The sequence below is a fragment of the Oncorhynchus keta genome, chromosome 34 (genome assembly GCF_023373465.1).
Source record: "Oncorhynchus keta strain PuntledgeMale-10-30-2019 chromosome 34, Oket_V2, whole genome shotgun sequence".
Taxonomy (NCBI): Eukaryota; Metazoa; Chordata; class Actinopteri; order Salmoniformes; family Salmonidae; genus Oncorhynchus; species Oncorhynchus keta.
The window spans coordinates 14,388,257-14,405,645 of record NC_068454.1 but is presented as its reverse complement, the minus strand read 5'-3'; the positions used below and the strand labels follow the sequence as shown (position 1 = coordinate 14,405,645).

The 17,389-nt window shown below is 48.1% G+C and overlaps 1 protein-coding gene and 1 long non-coding RNA gene across 10 annotated transcripts in view; one reads left to right on the top strand and one right to left on the bottom strand.

The window, feature by feature from the left end:
* The window catches only part of LOC118366765 (interleukin-1 receptor accessory protein-like 1-B), a 580,901-nt gene that overhangs the window by 446,891 nt on the left and 116,621 nt on the right, over nt 1-17,389 (top strand). The gene's annotated exons all lie outside the window — the stretch shown is intronic.
* Nucleotides 13,922-17,244, bottom strand: LOC127915017 (uncharacterized). Of its 3 annotated transcripts, none has more exons than XR_008089850.1 (5): nt 17,220-17,244; nt 16,184-16,271; nt 16,012-16,054; nt 15,236-15,323; nt 13,922-14,067 (listed from the first exon to the last, which is right to left on the bottom strand). It is a non-coding gene; the product is annotated as an uncharacterized LOC127915017 (long non-coding RNA). The 3 variants fall into 3 exon arrangements; XR_008089849.1 differs by lacking the exon at nt 13,922-14,067 and adding an exon at nt 14,944-15,106; XR_008089848.1 differs by lacking the exons at nt 13,922-14,067; nt 15,236-15,323 and having other exon boundaries at nt 15,881-16,054.

The following is a 17,389-nucleotide window of genomic DNA, read 5'->3' as shown; positions in this document are numbered from 1 at the left end:
TTTTGTCCCGCACATTGAATATAGTTGCGGAGAGTCCCTGTAATCCTACATTCAGATAATTTAGGTGAGAAAAAACATCACCCAGACAGACCAGTCGTGTGAGAAACTCGTCATCATACAAGCAGTCAGACAAGTGAAAATTATGGTCAGTAAACTTTAGCTCGTCACTCAATTTAAAAAAAATGTGTCAATACTTTGCCCCTTGATAACCAGCACACTTTTGTAGGTTGTAAAAACGTTACATGGTCGCTGCCCATCCATCTGTGAGTTGAAACTGAAGCACAGCTGGGTCATGCAGCAAGACAATGATCCAAAACACAACATCACGTCTACATGAAAATGGCTAAATAGAAACACATTTGACATGTTGGAATGGCCTAGTAAAAGTCCAGACCTAATCCCAATGTGGCAGGACTTGAAATGAACAGTTCATGCTTCAAAACCCACAAATGTTGCTGAGTTAAAGCAGTTCTGCGTGGGAGAGTGGGCCAAATTCCTCCACAGCAACATGAGAGACTGATCAACAACTACAGGAGCATTTGTTTGCAGTCATTGTAGCCAAAGGGGGTACAACCAGTCATTGTAGCTAAAGGTGGTACAACCAGTCATTGTAGCTAAAGGTGGTACAACCAGTCATTGTAGCTAAAGGTGGTACAACCAGTCATTGTAGCTAAAGGTGGTACAACCAGTCGTTGTAGCTAAAGGTGGTACAACCAGTCATTGTAGCTAAAGGTGGTACAACCAGTCATTGTAGCTAAATGTGGTACAACCAGTCATTGTAGCTAAAGGTGGTACAACCAGTCATTGTAGCTAAAGGTGGTACAACCAGTCATTGTAGCTAAAGGTGATACAACCAGTCATTGTAGCTAAATGTGGTACAACCAGTCATTGTAGCTAAAGGTGGTACAACCAGTCATTGTCGCTAAAGGTGATACAACCAGTCATTGTAGCTAAATGTGGTACAACCAGTCATTGTAGCTAAAGGTGATACAACCAGTCATTGTAGATAAAGGTGGTACAACCAGTCATTGTAGCTAAATGTGGTACAACCAGTCATTGTCGCTAAAGGTGGTACAACCAGTCGTTGTAGCTAAAGGTGGTACACCCAGTCATTGTAGCTAAAGGTGGTACAACCAGTCATTGTAGCTAAAGGTGATACAACCAGTCATTGTAGATAAAGGTGGTACAACCAGTCATTGTAGCTAAATGTGGTACAACCAGTCATTGTCGCTAAAGGTGGTACAACCAGTCATTGTAGCTAAAGGTGGTACAACCAGTCATTGTAGCTAAAGGTGGTACAACCAGTCATTGTAGCTAAAGGTGGTACAACCAGTCATTGTAGCTAAAGGTGGTACAACCAGTCATTGTAGCTAAAGGTGGTACAACCAGTCATTGTCGCTAAAGGTGGTACAACCAGTCATTGTCGCTAAAGGTGGTACAACCAGTCATTGTAGCTAAAGGTGGTACAACCAGTCATTGTAGCTAAAGGTGGTACAACCAGTCATTGTAGCTAAAGGTGGTACAACCAGTCATTGTCGCTAAAGGTGGTACAACCAGTCATTGTCGCTAAAGGTGGTACAACCAGTCATTGTAGCTAAAGGTGATACAACCAGTCATTGTAACTAAAGGTGGTACAACCAGTCATTGTAGCTAAAGGTGGTACAACCAGTCATTGTAGCTATGAATGCATGTATGTATGTATGTATGTATGTATGTATGTATGTATGTATGTATGTATGTATGTATGTATGTATGTATGAATGTATGTATGTATGTATGTATGTATTACTACATTTGCATACACATACAGTACTGTACAGAAAATTTGATTGTTGAGTAATCAATTAATATTTTTATATTATTATTATATTTTATATTCCTTGATTAGTCAACTATCAATTGTTCTCTCCTGCATAGAAAGCAGACAAAGCACACACACACACACACACACACACACACACACACACACACACACACACACACACATACACCCACACAAACATACACACACTCACTCTGCTCCTCCTTAATTGCCATCTGCAATCTGCATGCTGTACACAGTCAGTAATTTGTGCAGTAGCGCAGTAGGAGGTAAATGACCAGGTTAATTTACATGTGTGTCAATGGACTTCCTGTCTTAGTGGAGGAGACTGTTCTCTCTCTCTCACACACAAACACATTAAGAACACCTTCGCTTTCCATGACAGACTGACCAGGTGAATCCAGGTGGAAGCTATCGTCCCTTATTGATGTCACGTGTTAAATCCACTTCAATCAGTGTAGATGAAGGGGATGATTTTTAAGCCTTGAGACAATTGAGACATGGATTGTGTATATATGCCATTCAGATGGGGAATGGGCAAGACAAAATATTTAAGTTCTTTTGAACTGGGTATGGTAGTAGGTGCCAGGGGCACCGGTTTGAGTCAAGAACTGCAACGCTGCTGGGTTTTTCACATTCAACAGTTTTCCCATGTGTATCAAGGATGGTCCAACAGCCAAAGGACATCCAGCCAACTTGACACAACTGTGAGAAGCATTGGAGTCAACATGGGCCAGCATCCCTGTGGAACACTTTGGACACCTTATAAAGCCCATGCCATGAATAATTGAGGCTGTTCTGAGGGCATAGGGGGGGGTTATGCAACTCAATATTAGGAAGGTGTTCTTAATGTTTGGTATACTCAGTGTATAAAAACATGCTCTCTCCGGGGTGTGAAACCAGTGGCTGGAGGATGCCCACTAAAGCAATGTACCACACACATAATGTTTTCTGAATTTGTTTTTATAATGAATATGAATCACAGAAAACACTATTCCCCACCCGCATTCACCACTGTAGCATTGAGATTCTGTCTTCCAGAGCTGACACACACACACACACACACACACACACACACACACACACTGCCTCTCTCTTTCTCTGTGTGTGTGTGTGTGACCAGGGGAAAATGGAGAGAGAGAGGGACAGACAGAGAGAGAGAGACAGAGAGAGAGAGAGACAGAGAGAGACAGAGAGAGACAGAGAGAGAGAGAGAGAGACAGAGAGAGAGAGAGAGGCAGAGAGACAGAGAGAGAGGCAGAGAGACAGAGAGAGAGAGAGAGACAGAGAGAGAGACAGAGAGAGAGACAGACAGAGAGACAGAGACAGAGAGACAGAGACAGAGACAGAGACAGAGAGAGAGAGAGAGAGAGAGAGAGAGAGAGAGAGAGAGAGAGAGAGAGAGAGAGAGAGAGAGAGAGAGAGAGACAGACAGACAGACAGACAGACAGACAGACAGACAGACAGACAGACAGACAGACAGACAGACAGACAGACAGACAGACAGACAGACAGACAGACAGACAGACAGACAGACAGACAGACAGACAGACAGACAGACAGACAGACAGACAGACAGACAGACAGACAGACAGACAGACAGACAGAGAGAGAGAGAGAGAGAGAGAGAGAGAGAGAGAGAGAGAGAGAGAGAGAGAGAGAGAGAGAGAGAGAGAGAGAGAGAGAGAGAGAGAGAGAGAGAGAGAGAGAGAGAGAGAGAGAGAGAGACAGAGAGAGAGAGAGAGAGAGAGAGAGAGAGAGAGAGAGAGAGAGAGACAGACAGAGAGAGAGAGAGACAGAGAGACAGAGAGAGAGAGACAAAGAGAGAGAGAGAGACAAAGAGAGAGAGAGAGAGAGAGAGAGAGAGAGAGAGAGAGAGAGAGAGAGAGAGAGACAGAGAGACAGAGAGAGAGAGAGAGACAGAGAGAGAGACAGAGACAGACAGAGAGAGAGAGAGAGAGAGAGAGAGAGAGAGAGAGAGAGAGAGAGAGAGAGAGAGAGAGCAGAGCAGAGGTCAGGATCAGATGAGCTCTTGCATTCTTCAGCATTTCCTTTAACAAAGATAGATTAAGAGTTAGATAAACATGGATTTTTTTGTCAGGAACACATACTGGATCCTACCCTCTACAACATAACCCCTACTTCAAATCAAAACTTAAAACCTACAACCTGATTTTGGACGGAATTACGGAATCACCTGGAAGGTTCACAACTACCAAGGATGTATTACCCTATACAGCAAATTCTCTGGAAAACAACAGAAACCTGAAAACACCATCCAACCTGGAACTGAGTGAGTAATGTTTAGTCTGAAACTATATTTTATTTCCAAAAGCCAAGAAGAAAAATACACAACATTACTTTATAAGGACTGAATTCTAACATAATTCTGCCAAGCCTGATTGATACAGCTTCAGCTAGCACTGACGTGTCAAGTGAGAGGTGTCAAAGCCCATTAGCCCAACAATGGCAGGAGAGTCACACAGTCTACCCCAACCAAATGGAGAGTCCTTAGAAGCTCCCTCCCGCTGTTCAGAGGTAATTAAAATACAGTACCCTGTGCATGTAAAGAATGATAAAGCAAGAAAAGATTACAAAATGAAGCTCCTTATGGAAAATCAAGAGACACTTTTTGCTGACTATTACAAAAATGGGAACATCAGCAACCTTATCTTCCATACAAACCATAATATAATAATATCCCCTGGCATGGCACAGTACTATATTAGCACACTACCCCTTTGTTAAGAGAGGGGGGGGGTTAACGAGGGGTGGAAACTCAGAATACTTGATAACGAGGACTCTGAGTCAGGTAATATAAATATCTATAAGTCCGGAACGGTAATGGTACAGGGTAACCCCCAACAGTTTCAGCTGGACTTTCACCTAATCAAAGAATTAGCCCAGCAGGAGAAGCTCTCCCTTGATAAAGATACCACCACCCCGAGCGGGTCAGACCAGACCTCTTCATTATGTAACCCCACAGACGAGCAACCCCCAGCGGAGAGTCAACCTCCCAGCACAGATTACCACTCCCTCATTGAAATGAAGGACAAATTCACCCAGCTGGAGGTAAGACAGGTGGAGCTGGAACAGCAGGTGATTACACTTCAGTCAGCACAGACCCAGACAACAGTCCAGCACAACAACACCCCCTTAACCAGACCTGGAATGCTGGAGGTGGAGAGAGACATATCTGCACTCTGGACAGTGGTGAGACAACTACAACAGGAGAAAGAGGAGCAGAACAGAGCATTAGAGGAGAGCATCAGACTGCTGGTGGAGGAGAGGTTGAGGGGGGTGGAGGAGAGGGTGAGGGGGACGGCGTGTGACAGAGAACAACCCACTAGAGAGGTGGCCACCCCCACAGAGAAGCCAGCAGAACAGCCCACCTTAGCACCTGACAAAAGTCTCGACACCACTGCAGAACAGTCCACACCAGACCCTGACCATAGAGTCGACATCACAGCAGAACAGACAAATGAAGAACCCCAAGCCCAGCGGCTCTCACCCCCTCTGAGCACCCCCCCTGTCAGCCACCCTGATAGCCCTTCTGACAACCCCCCCACACCCACTGAGGACAAACACAAGACACAGATTGTACTACTTATGGACTCAAATGGGAAATATATAGAAGAAAAAATTTTTTTCCCAAACACATCGTGTCTAAACTATGGTGTCCAAACACCCAGCGCGCCCTCAACCTTCTGTCTGAGGACCAACTAGGCTCACCCAGCCACATAATAATACACACAGGCACAAACGACCTGAGAGCACAGCAGGAAAGGGTGGCCACAGCACTGAAGGGAGTGATTGAAAAGGCTTCTTCTACTTTCCCCAACGCACAAGTGGCTATCTCCACCCTGCTACCACGAAAAGACTTCCACCCTGCCACAATACAGCGGGTAAACGCAAGTATTTCCCGTGACTGTGCCTCAAAACCTAATGTTTTCCTGGCCCACCACTCCACCCCCTCTCGCTGTTCTCTCCTCTCTCTCCATCCTCTCCCCCTCTCCCTGTTCTCTCCTCTCTCTCCATCCTCTCCCCCTCTCCCTGTTCTCTCCTCTCTCTCCATCCTCTCCCCCTCTCGCTGTTCTCTCCTCTCTCTCCATCCTCTCCCCCTCTCCCTGTTCTCTCCTCTCTCTCCATCCTCTCCCCCTCTCGCTGTTCTCTCCTCTCTCTCCATCCTCTCCCCCTCTCGCTGTTCTCTCCTCTCTCTCCATCCTCTCCCCCTCTCCCTGTTCTCGTCTCTGTCCCTCATTAATGTTGTGTTAGTGTATGTAAATTGTTTTGTCTGAAACGTTGTTCCCTCTGCTGCTATTGGACCAAAGGAAAAGAGATGTTATCTCAATGAGAAAAAACCTGTATAAATAAACGTCAAATAAAAATAAAATGTCCTTCCTCCTCCTTCGACTCTCCTCTCTCCATCCTCTCCCCTCTCTCCCTGTTCTCACCTATATCCCTCCTCCTCCCTTCGACTCTCCTCTCTCCATCCTCTCCCCTCTCTCCCTGTTCTCACCTATATCCCTCCTCCTCCCTTCGACTCTCCTCTCTCCATCCTCTCCCCTCTCTCCCTGTTCTCACCTATATCCCTCCTCCTCCCTTCGACTATCCTCTCTCCATCCTCTCCCCTCTCTCCCTGTTCTCACCTATATCCCTCCTCCTCCCTTCGACTCTCCTCTCTCCCATCCTCTCCCCTCTCTCCCTGTTCTCACCTATATCCCTCCTCCTCCCTTCGACTTTCCTCTCCCTATCCTCTCCCCTCTCTCCCTGTTCTCACCTATATCCCTCCTCCTCCCTCCGACTCTCCTCTCTCCATCCTCTCCCCTCTCTCCCTGTTCTCACCTATATCCCTCCTCCTCCCTTCGACTTTCCTCTCCCTATCCTCTCCCCTCTCTCCCTGTTCTCACCTATATCCCTCCTCCTCCCTTCGACTTTCCTCTCCCTATCCTCTCCCCTCTCTCCCTGTTCTCACCTATATCCCTCCTTCTCCCTCCGACTCTCCTCTCTCCATCCTCTCCCCTCTCTCCCTGTTCTCACCTATATCCCTCCTCCTCCCTTCGACTTTCCTCTCTCCCATCCTCTCCCCTCTCTCCCTGTTCTCACCTATATATCCCTCCTCCTCCCTCTCCCGACTCCCTTCTCCCTCTCTCCATCCTCTCCCTCTCTCCCTGTTCTCACCTATATCCCTCCTCCTCCCTGTTCTCATCCTCTCCCCTCTCTCCCTGTTCTCACCTATATCCCTCCTCCTCCCTTCGACTTTCCCTCTCCCTATCCTCTCCCCTCTCCCTGTTCTCACCTATATCCCTCCTCCTCCCTTCGACTTTCCTCTCCCTATCCTCTCCCCTCTCTCCCTGTTCTCACCTATATCCCTCCTTCTCCCTCCGACTCTCCTCTCTCCATCCTCTCCCCTCTCTCCCTGTTCTCACCTATATCCCTCCTCCTCCCTCCGACTCTCCTCTCTCCATCCTCTCCCCTCTCTCCCTGTTCTCACCTATATCCCTCCTCCTCCCTTCGACTCTCCTCTCTCCATCCTCTCCCCTCTCTCCCTGTTCTCACCTATATCCCTCCTCCTCCCTTCGTCTCTCCTCTCTCCCAGCCTCTCCCCTCTCTCCCTGTTCTCACCTATATCCCTCCTCCCTCCTCCTCCCTTCGACTTTCCTCTCCTCATCCTCTCCCCTCTCTCCCTGTTCTCACCTATATCCCTCCTCCTCCCTTCGACTTTCCTCTCCCCTCTCTCCCTGTTCTCACCTATATCCCTCCTCCTCCCTTCGACTCTCCTCTCTCCCTATCCTCTCCCCTCTCTCCCTGTTCTCACCTATATCCCTCCTCCTCCCTTCGACTCTCCTCTCTCCATCCTCTACCCTCTCTCCCTGTTCTTACCTATGTCCCTCCTCCTCCTCTTTTCTCCCCTCTCGCCATCCTCTCTCCATCCTCTGGAATGTGCAATCAGTTTAAAACGAAGGAAGGATGAGTTGTTTAACTGCAGGCTTTGCTTTTCATAATGTCTACCCTCCATGCCAATAATTACCCCTGGATTTATATAAAACACACACAGTGGTTACTAAGCAACAGGCACACAGCTGTGGTTCCAAGTGTGTTCTTGTGTGTTAGTGTGTTCAATTCTGGTGCTGTGGACCCAGGGGAAATACAAGGTTTCACTCCTGCCCTTTAGTACAGTAACTTTGAAATGTTGTAGTCAGTGCAGTGGGACTGGTCTAACCAAGGACAGAGTGTGACTTCAGAGTTTGTTCAGTTCTCTCTCTTACTGTTTGTCCTGCCTGATCAGTTTGGGTTATAGGTGACTGGGACTGTGTGTGTTTACTCTGCTGTGGTGGCGGAGATGGTGTTTATGTTTGTGTTTACTCTTCTCTGCCTCATGTCCAGTCTGGTGTAAACAATTAGGAGATAAACTGACTGACCAGATGCAGTGAGAGATATGTAGAGATAGAGAGAGAAAGAGAGAGGAGTGAGAGAGGACAGAGAAAGAGAGAGAGAGAAAGAGAGAGGGTCGGTGGATGGATGGGTGTGGGAGTCTACGTGAGTCTCTCCACTCACCATGGCACAACCACTGTGTGTGTGTGTGTGTGTGTTTGCTCTACAGAGTGCTTTGGAGACAATACCACTCTTTTCTTTAGTGTTTTTTTGTTATCAGGGATACAAGTGGGTTATTGGTAGCTCACAGGGAGATCACTCCAGTTTGAAGTCGAAATTAGTTGCCATCCACGTCCCAAGAACGTCTAGAATTTCCTTCAAAACCTGCCAAATCAAATCAAATCAAATTGTATTTGTCACATACACATGGTTAGCAGATGTTAATGCGAGTGTAGCGAAATGCTTGTGCTTCTAGTTCCGACAATGCAGTGATAACCAACAAGTAATCTAACTAACAATTCCAAAACTACTGTCTTATACACAGTGTAAGGGGATAAAGAATATGTACATAAGGATATATGAATGAGTGATGGTACAGGGCAGCATACAGTAGATGGTATCGAGTACAGTATATACATATGAGATGAGTATGTAGACACTACAGACAGCGGTGAGTGCTATAACCTTTGAGTAGGGTGTTGGCTTTCTAGGGTGTTTTTGGCGAGGATGGTGGATGGGCGAAAATACCGTGCTTCAGCGCTGTAGGTTGCATGTTCAATCCCAGTGGTAGGTTATTGTTTTTTGGGGTTTTGCTGTTCCCAAACCTCTACTGCACATCTCTACTGCACCCTCTACTGCACATCTCTACTGCACCCTACCCTCTACTGCACCCTCTACTGCACATCTCTACTGCACCCTACCCTTTACTGCACATCTCTACTGCACCCTACCCTCTACTGCACATCTCTACTGCACCCTACCCTCTACTGCACATCTCTACTGCACCTTACCCTCTACTGCACATCTCTACTGAAAATCTCTACTGCACATCTCTACTGCACCCTCTACTGCACATCTCTACTGCACCCTACCCTCTACTGCACATCTCTACTGCACCTTACCCTCTACTGCACATCTCTACTGCACCCTCTACTGCACATCTCTACTGCACATCTCTACTGCACCCTACCCTCTACTGCACCCTCTACTGCACATCTCTACTGCACCCTACCCTCTACTGCACCCTCTACTGCACATCTCTACTGCACCCTTCCCTCTACTGCACATCTCTACTGCACCCTACCCTCTACTACACATCTCTACTGCACCTTACCCTCTACTGCACATCTCTACTGCACCCTCTACTGCACATCTCTACTGAAAATCTCTACTGCACATCTCTACTGCACCCTCTACTGCACCCTCTACTGCACATCTACTGCACCCTCTACTGCACAGCTACTGCACATCTCTACTGCACCCTCTACTGCACATTTTAGACATTTTAAAAGGTGTATTTATTCCATATATAGAAACAGCCTATGTGTCTATATTATACTTTATATGCATTGAGGTTGTCTGATGCTTTAAGCTCACTGTTTGATGAAATAAGACACAAATGACTCAAGAGGGAGCCAGAGATTAAAATAAGCAAAATAAAAAGAAAACTTTACATATCCCAACCATCCTACTCCTGCTCCTACTGGCTTTTCACATATTCCGCCGTTACTCTCCCAAAATTGCCGGGAATAGGCTACACGAGGAGTCAGCAAACTTTCTCATATGGAATGCTATAACTACCAATCTGCGTGCCAGTTATGGTTTTCATATGTACATTTCCATGGAACAGTTTAATTTCATTTTTATAATAACTTCTTCGTATCTCAAATTCGTTGTCATGTCGTTAATCAAAATCCTATCCAAATCAAAATGAAAAGGATACAAACCTAAAAAGTTACTTCTATTGTCATTGTCAACTATGTAAAAATAGCCTAAAAGCCAACAAATAAAAACATTGCAGCCTGCAGGTAGAAGATATTAAAATATAAAAAGATATCCTATAAATTACAATGAACTTGAAACATTGTATCAACTATTCAATCAAATGTATTTATAAAGCCCTTCTTACATCAGCTGATGTCACAAAGTGCTGTACAGAAACCCAGCCTAAAACCCCAAACAGCAAGCAATGCAGGTGTAGAAGCACGGTGGCTAGGAAAAACTCCATAGAAAGGCCAGGACCTAGGAAGAAACCTAGAGAGGAACCAGGCTATGAGAAGTGGCCAGTCCTCTTCTGGCTGTGCCGGGTGGAGTTTATAACAGAACATGGCCAAGATGTTCACATTTTCATAAATGTCCAGCATGGTCAAATAATAATAATCACAGTTGTTGTCGGGGGTGGAACAAGTCAGCACCTCAGGAGTAAATTTCAGTTGGCTTTTCATAGCTGACTATTAACTTGGGTCTGGCCTGAAGCTCCTTGCAACATTGTATAACATATTCTGGGCCCTCAGAGTTTCCATAGCCAGTGAGGGATAAGAAGTGGATCATAGCATGACATGTTTCTCTTTCACGCTGAGTGGTTATCGAAAGGGAGAGAGGAGGAAATCCATTCAGGAACTGTTGTCATTCTCAATGGATGTTAAAACAGAAGGAAAACATGACTTTGAGAAGCTCCACGGCTCATTTGTGGTGGTGCATTAAGCCAATCAGAAATATAATCAGATCCCAATTGGGCACATTTATATGCTTACATTAGTGCGCAGGCCAGGCAGCCTATAGGCCTACTTCTATGCGTAATTAGGTGTGTGTCCTAACTCAGCATTGACAGGAGCGCTCCAATCAAAAGACAATGACTAAATTGACCAAATTCGTAAGTGGAATGAAATAAACCAAAACTTGTTTCTCACAAGTGTAGCATAGGTTGTGCGCTCTGCAAATGTGTCCACTCTGACAGTGAGAATGGTAGAAGACTGGCCAAACAAACATTGTAGATTAGAAATGATAGCAATGATTGGTAATTGTATTGCAGGTGATCACAGAAAAAACATTGTCCTACAGTATATGTAATGGGGAATTGATAGATACTAAAAATCTAATGCAAACAATGTAGACAATGAAGTTATGAAACAATGAATGTGCACAAATTGGCATGAGAGAGAGTGCATTCTGGAGAGAGAAGTGCATTGTGCAGCCATACTCCCCTTCTTCTTGGACTGTGCCATCCCAATAAGTATTTTACACTGTAAAACCAACAAACATTTGACAGTTTATAACCTAAACATCAGTGTGTTTAAGACTTAATTGTAAGGCATTTATATTTACCAGTAAGTGTTCTCATTTTAAATACAGGCTTTTAGAAAGAATGATTAAACATGATAGCTTTTTCCAGTCAGTTTCCAACTCATTTTCCTCAGTGTTTAAATTTTAAACACACGTGTTTAGTTTCCAATGTCCTGTTTAGATTGCATTTAGTACTAAGACATGTATGTGACTGTCCATGCCTTTTATTCAGATCCGTGTTAGGAATGCCTCTCACCTTCCCTACATTTCAGCACTGAACAGGACATTTGATTCAAGAAATATTTTCAACCGTGTGGTGGTGTTGTTACTGGACTGTGTTGAGTTCATTTCTGTTTACTCTCTGAGTGAAAAAGATGTGGGAGGCTGCCCCCATATTTCCCAGCATGATTGGTTGCAGGTTGCTTTTTACAATAGTTTGTTTTAATATCCATGTTACCTCATGCACATTAATTGATTAATTGGTCTCAAACTATGCAAAGATAAATCATTTTTTTCTTAACTAATCCAATCTGTAAGGGGTTGGACTTATTGCCCTGGTTACTGAGATTGTTGTTCCAATTGAAATGGTTTCAGTTATTTGTTCATTAATACCTTCACCATAGCAGTCATTCTGAGTTTAGGATGTGAGTGACAAAATATTCAAGTTGTTGGATATCCTCCCTCTGGCTAGATTCCGATAGGAATTACTAATCACTTCACAAACCAGTGTATAGCGACTTGCAGGTCTGATGTGGCTCATGAGCCAGGATTTTCCGACCACAGGCCATAACTTAAGGCCTTATGTAATGTATAGTATGTAATGTATAGTATGTAATGTATAGTATGTAATGTATAGTATGTAATGTATAGTATGTAATGTATAGTATGTAATGTATAGTATGTAATGTATAGTATGAAATGTATAGTATGTAATGTATAGTATGTAATGTATAGTATGTGGGCATAAAGGGTTTACATTGGGTTGAAACACATTCACTTGGGTAGTCTTTTGGTGATGGCTTCAGGAATAGAAGTTGTTGATTGCAACAACCATGTCTCTGTCACTAACAAACACTGTCATGGGTGGATATCGCTCACATTCACTACAAAGGCATGCTGGAAAATATGGAATATGGCTTTACACCCTACAGTGTTAAAACAACACCCCCAGTGTTTAGTGTTTTGAACCTAAACACCTTGTGCTGAATAAACGTGGTCATGTGTTTAAAAGGTGTTACAGTGAATTAACATGTTGTGGTGTTTACAATCTCAACAATGTTACAAGGTTTCATTGAAATTCTAAATGCCTTGGCACATTTAAAAAGTGTTACTGAAAAGTGTTTAGTTAAGTGTTCAGATTCTAAACACTTGCTTTTATAGTGTATGAATGAAATGATAAGAGGTTCTCACTAGTCCGTCCATATCTCATGTACACTGTATGTACACTGAGTGTACAAAACGTTAGTAACACTTTCCTAATATTGTGTTTCACCCCCTTTTGCCATCAAAGCAGCCTCAATTTAACTTGGCATGGACTCTACAAGGTGTCGAAAGCATTTCACAGGGATGCTGGCCCATGTTGACTCCAATGCTTCCAACAGTTGTGTCAAGTTGGCTGGCAGTGGATTTGTACTCTGAATAGCTCGTTCCATCTCATCCCACAGATGCTCAATTGGATTGAGATCTGGTGACTAGGCAGGCGATTGCAGTAAACTGAATTCACTGTCATGTTGGAGGAACCACTCCAGGAGAATCCTAGCCTTGTGGCATGGGGCATTATCCTGCTGAAAACAATCTATTCACAGATGGATACACTGCTGTCATGAAGGGATACACCTGATTGGCAATGATGTTCAGATATCCTGTGGCATTCAAACGTGGCTCCACTTTTGTCAAGGGGCCCAATGTGTGCCATAAAAAAACACTCTACACCACAACACCCCCACCACCAGCCTGCAATGAAGACACTCCACACCACCACACCTCCACCCCCAGCCTGCAATGAAGACACTCCACACCACCACACCCCCACCACCAGCCTGCAATGAAGACACTCCACACCACCACACCCCCCACCACCAGCCTGCAATGAAGACACTCCACACCACCACACCCCCACCAACAGCCTGCAATGAAGACACTCCACACCACCACACCCCCACCACCAGCCTGCAATGAAGACACTCCACACCACAACACCCCCACCAACAGCCTGCAATGAAGACACTCCACACCACCACACCCCCACCACCAGCCTGCAATGAAGACACTCCACACCACCACACCCCCACCAACAGCCTGCAATGAAGACACACTCCACACCACCACACCCCCACCACCAGCCTGCAATGAAGACACTCCACACCACCACACCCCCACCACCAGCCTGCAATGAAGACACTCCACACCACCACACCCCCACCAACAGCCTGCAATGAAGACACTCCACACCACCACACCCCCACCACCAGCCTGCAATGAAGACACTCCACACCACCACACCCCCACCACCAGCCTGCAATGAAGACACTCCACACCACCACACCTCCACCACCAGCCTGCAATGAAGACACTCCACACCACCACACCTCCACCCCCAGCCTGCAATGAAGACACTCCACACCACCACACCCCCACCACCAGCCTGCAATGAAGACACTCCACACCACCACACCCCCACCACCAACCTGCAATGAAAACACACTCCACATCACCACACCCCCACCACCAGCCTGCAATGAAGACACTCCACACCACCACACCCCCACCACCAGCCTGCAATGAAGACACTCCACACCACCACACCCCCACCACCAGCCTGCAATGAAGACACTCCACACCACCACACCTCCACCCCCAGCCTGCAATGAAGACACTCCACACCACCACACCCCCACCACCAGCCTGCAATGAAGACACTCCACACCACCACACCCCCACCACCAACCTGCAATGAAAACACACTCCACATCACCACACCCCCACCCCCAGCCTGCAATGAAGACACTCCACACCACCACACCCCCACCACCAGCCTGAAATGAAGACACTCCACACCACCACACCCCCACCACCAGCCTGCAATGAAGACACTCCACACCACCACACCCCCACCACCAGCCTGCAATGAAGACACTCCACACCACCACACCCCCACCACCAGCCTGCAATGAAGACACTCCACACCACCACACCCCCACCACCAGCCTGCAATGAAGACACTCCACACCACCACCACACCCCCACCACCAGCCTGCAATGAAGACACTCCACACCACCACACCCCCACCACCAGCCTGCAATGAAGACACTCCACACCACCACACCCCCACCACCAGCCTGCAATGAAGACACTCCACACCACCACACCCCCACCACCAGCCTGCAATGAAGACACTCCACACCACCACACCCCCACCACCAGCCTGCAATGAAGACACTCCACACCACCACACCCCCACCACCAGCCTGCAATGAAGACACTCCACACCACCACACCCCCACCACCAGCCTGCAATGAAGACACTCCACACCACCACACCCCCACCACCAGCCTGCAATGAAGACACTCCACACCACCACACCTCCACCACCAGCCTGCAATGAAGACACTCCACACCACCACACCTCCACCCCCAGCCTGCAATGAAGACACTCCACACCACCACACCCCCACCACCAGCCTGCAATGAAGACACTCCACACCACCACACCTCCACCCCCAGCCTGCAATGAAGACACTCCACACCACAACACCCCCACCACCAGCCTGCAATGAAAACACACTCCACATCACCACACCCCCACCACCAGCCTGCAATGAAGACACTCCACACCACCACACCTCCACCCCCAGCCTGCAATGAAGACACTCCACACCACCACACCCCCACCACCAGCCTGCAATGAAGACACTCCACACCACCACACCTCCACCCCCAGCCTGCAATGAAGACACTCCACACCACCACACCCCCACCACCAGCCTGCAATGAAGACACTCCACACCACCACACCCCCACCACCAGCCTGCAATGAAGACACTCCACACCACCACACCCCCACCACCAGCCTGCAATGAAGACACTCCACACCACCACACCCCCACCACCAGCCTGCAATGAAGACACTCCACACCACCACACCCCCACCACCAGCCTGCAATGAAGACACTCCACACCACCACACCCCCACCACCAGCCTGCAATGAAGACACTCCACACCACCACACCCCCACCACCAGCCTGCAATGAAGACACTCCACACCACCACACCCCCACCACCAGCCTGCAATGAAGACACTCCACACCACCACACCCCCACCACCAGCCTGCAATGAAGACACTCCACACCACCACACCCCCACCACCAGCCTGCAATGAAGACACTCCACACCACCACACCCCCACCACCAGCCTGCAATGAAGACACTCCACACCACCACACCCCCACCACCAGCCTGCAATGAAGACACTCCACACCACCACACCCCCACCACCAGCCTGCAATGAAGACACTCCACACCACCACACCTCCACCACCAGCCTGCAATGAAGACACTCCACACCACCACACCTCCACCCCCAGCCTGCAATGAAGACACTCCACACCACCACACCCCCACCACCAGCCTGCAATGAAGACACTCCACACCACCACACCTCCACCCCCAGCCTGCAATGAAGACACTCCACACCACAACACCCCCACCACCAGCCTGCAATGAAAACACACTCCACATCACCACACCCCCACCACCAGCCTGCAATGAAGACACTCCACACCACCACACCTCCACCCCCAGCCTGCAATGAAGACACTCCACACCACCACACCCCCACCACCAGCCTGCAATGAAGACACTCCACACCACCACACCCCCACCACCAGCCTGCAATGAAGACACTCCACACCACCACACCCCCACCACCAGCCTGCAATGAAGACACTCCACACCACCACACCCCCACCACCAGCCTGCAATGAAGACACTCCACACCACCACACCCCCACCACCAGCCTGCAATGAAGACACTCCACACCACCACACCCCCACCACCAGCCTGCAATGAAGACACTCCACACCACCACACCCCCACCACCAGCCTGCAATGAAGACACTCCACACCACCACACCCCCACCACCAGCCTGCAATGAAGACACTCCACACCACCACACCCCCACCACCAGCCTGCAATGAAGACACTCCACACCACCACACCCCCCACCACCAGCCTGCAATGAAGACACTCCACACCACCACACCCCCACCACCAGCCTGCAATGAAGACACTCCACACCACCACACCCCACCACCAGCCTGCAATGAAGACACTCCACACCACCACACCCCCACCACCAGCCTGCAATGAAGACACTCCACACCACCACACCCCCACCACCAGCCTGCAATGAAGACACTCCACATCACCACACCCCCACCACCAGCCTGCAATGAAGACACTCCACACCACCACACCCCCACCACCAGCCTGCAATGAAGACACTCCACACCACCACACCCCCACCACCAGCCTGCAATGAAGACACTCCACACCACCACACCCCCACCACCAGCCTGCAATGAAGACACTCCACACCACCACACCCCCCCACCACCAGCCTGCAATGAAGACACTCCACTCCACCACACCCCCACCACCAGCCTGCAATGAAGACACTCCACACCACCACACCCCCACCACCAGCCTGCAATGAAGACACTCCACACCACCACACCTCCACCACCAGCCTGCAATGAAGACACTCCACACCACCACACCTCCACCCCCAGCCTGCAATGAAGACACTCCACACCACCACACCCCCACCACCAGCCTGCAATGAAGACACTCCACACCACCACACCTCCACCCCAGCCTGCAATGAAGACACTCCACACCACAACA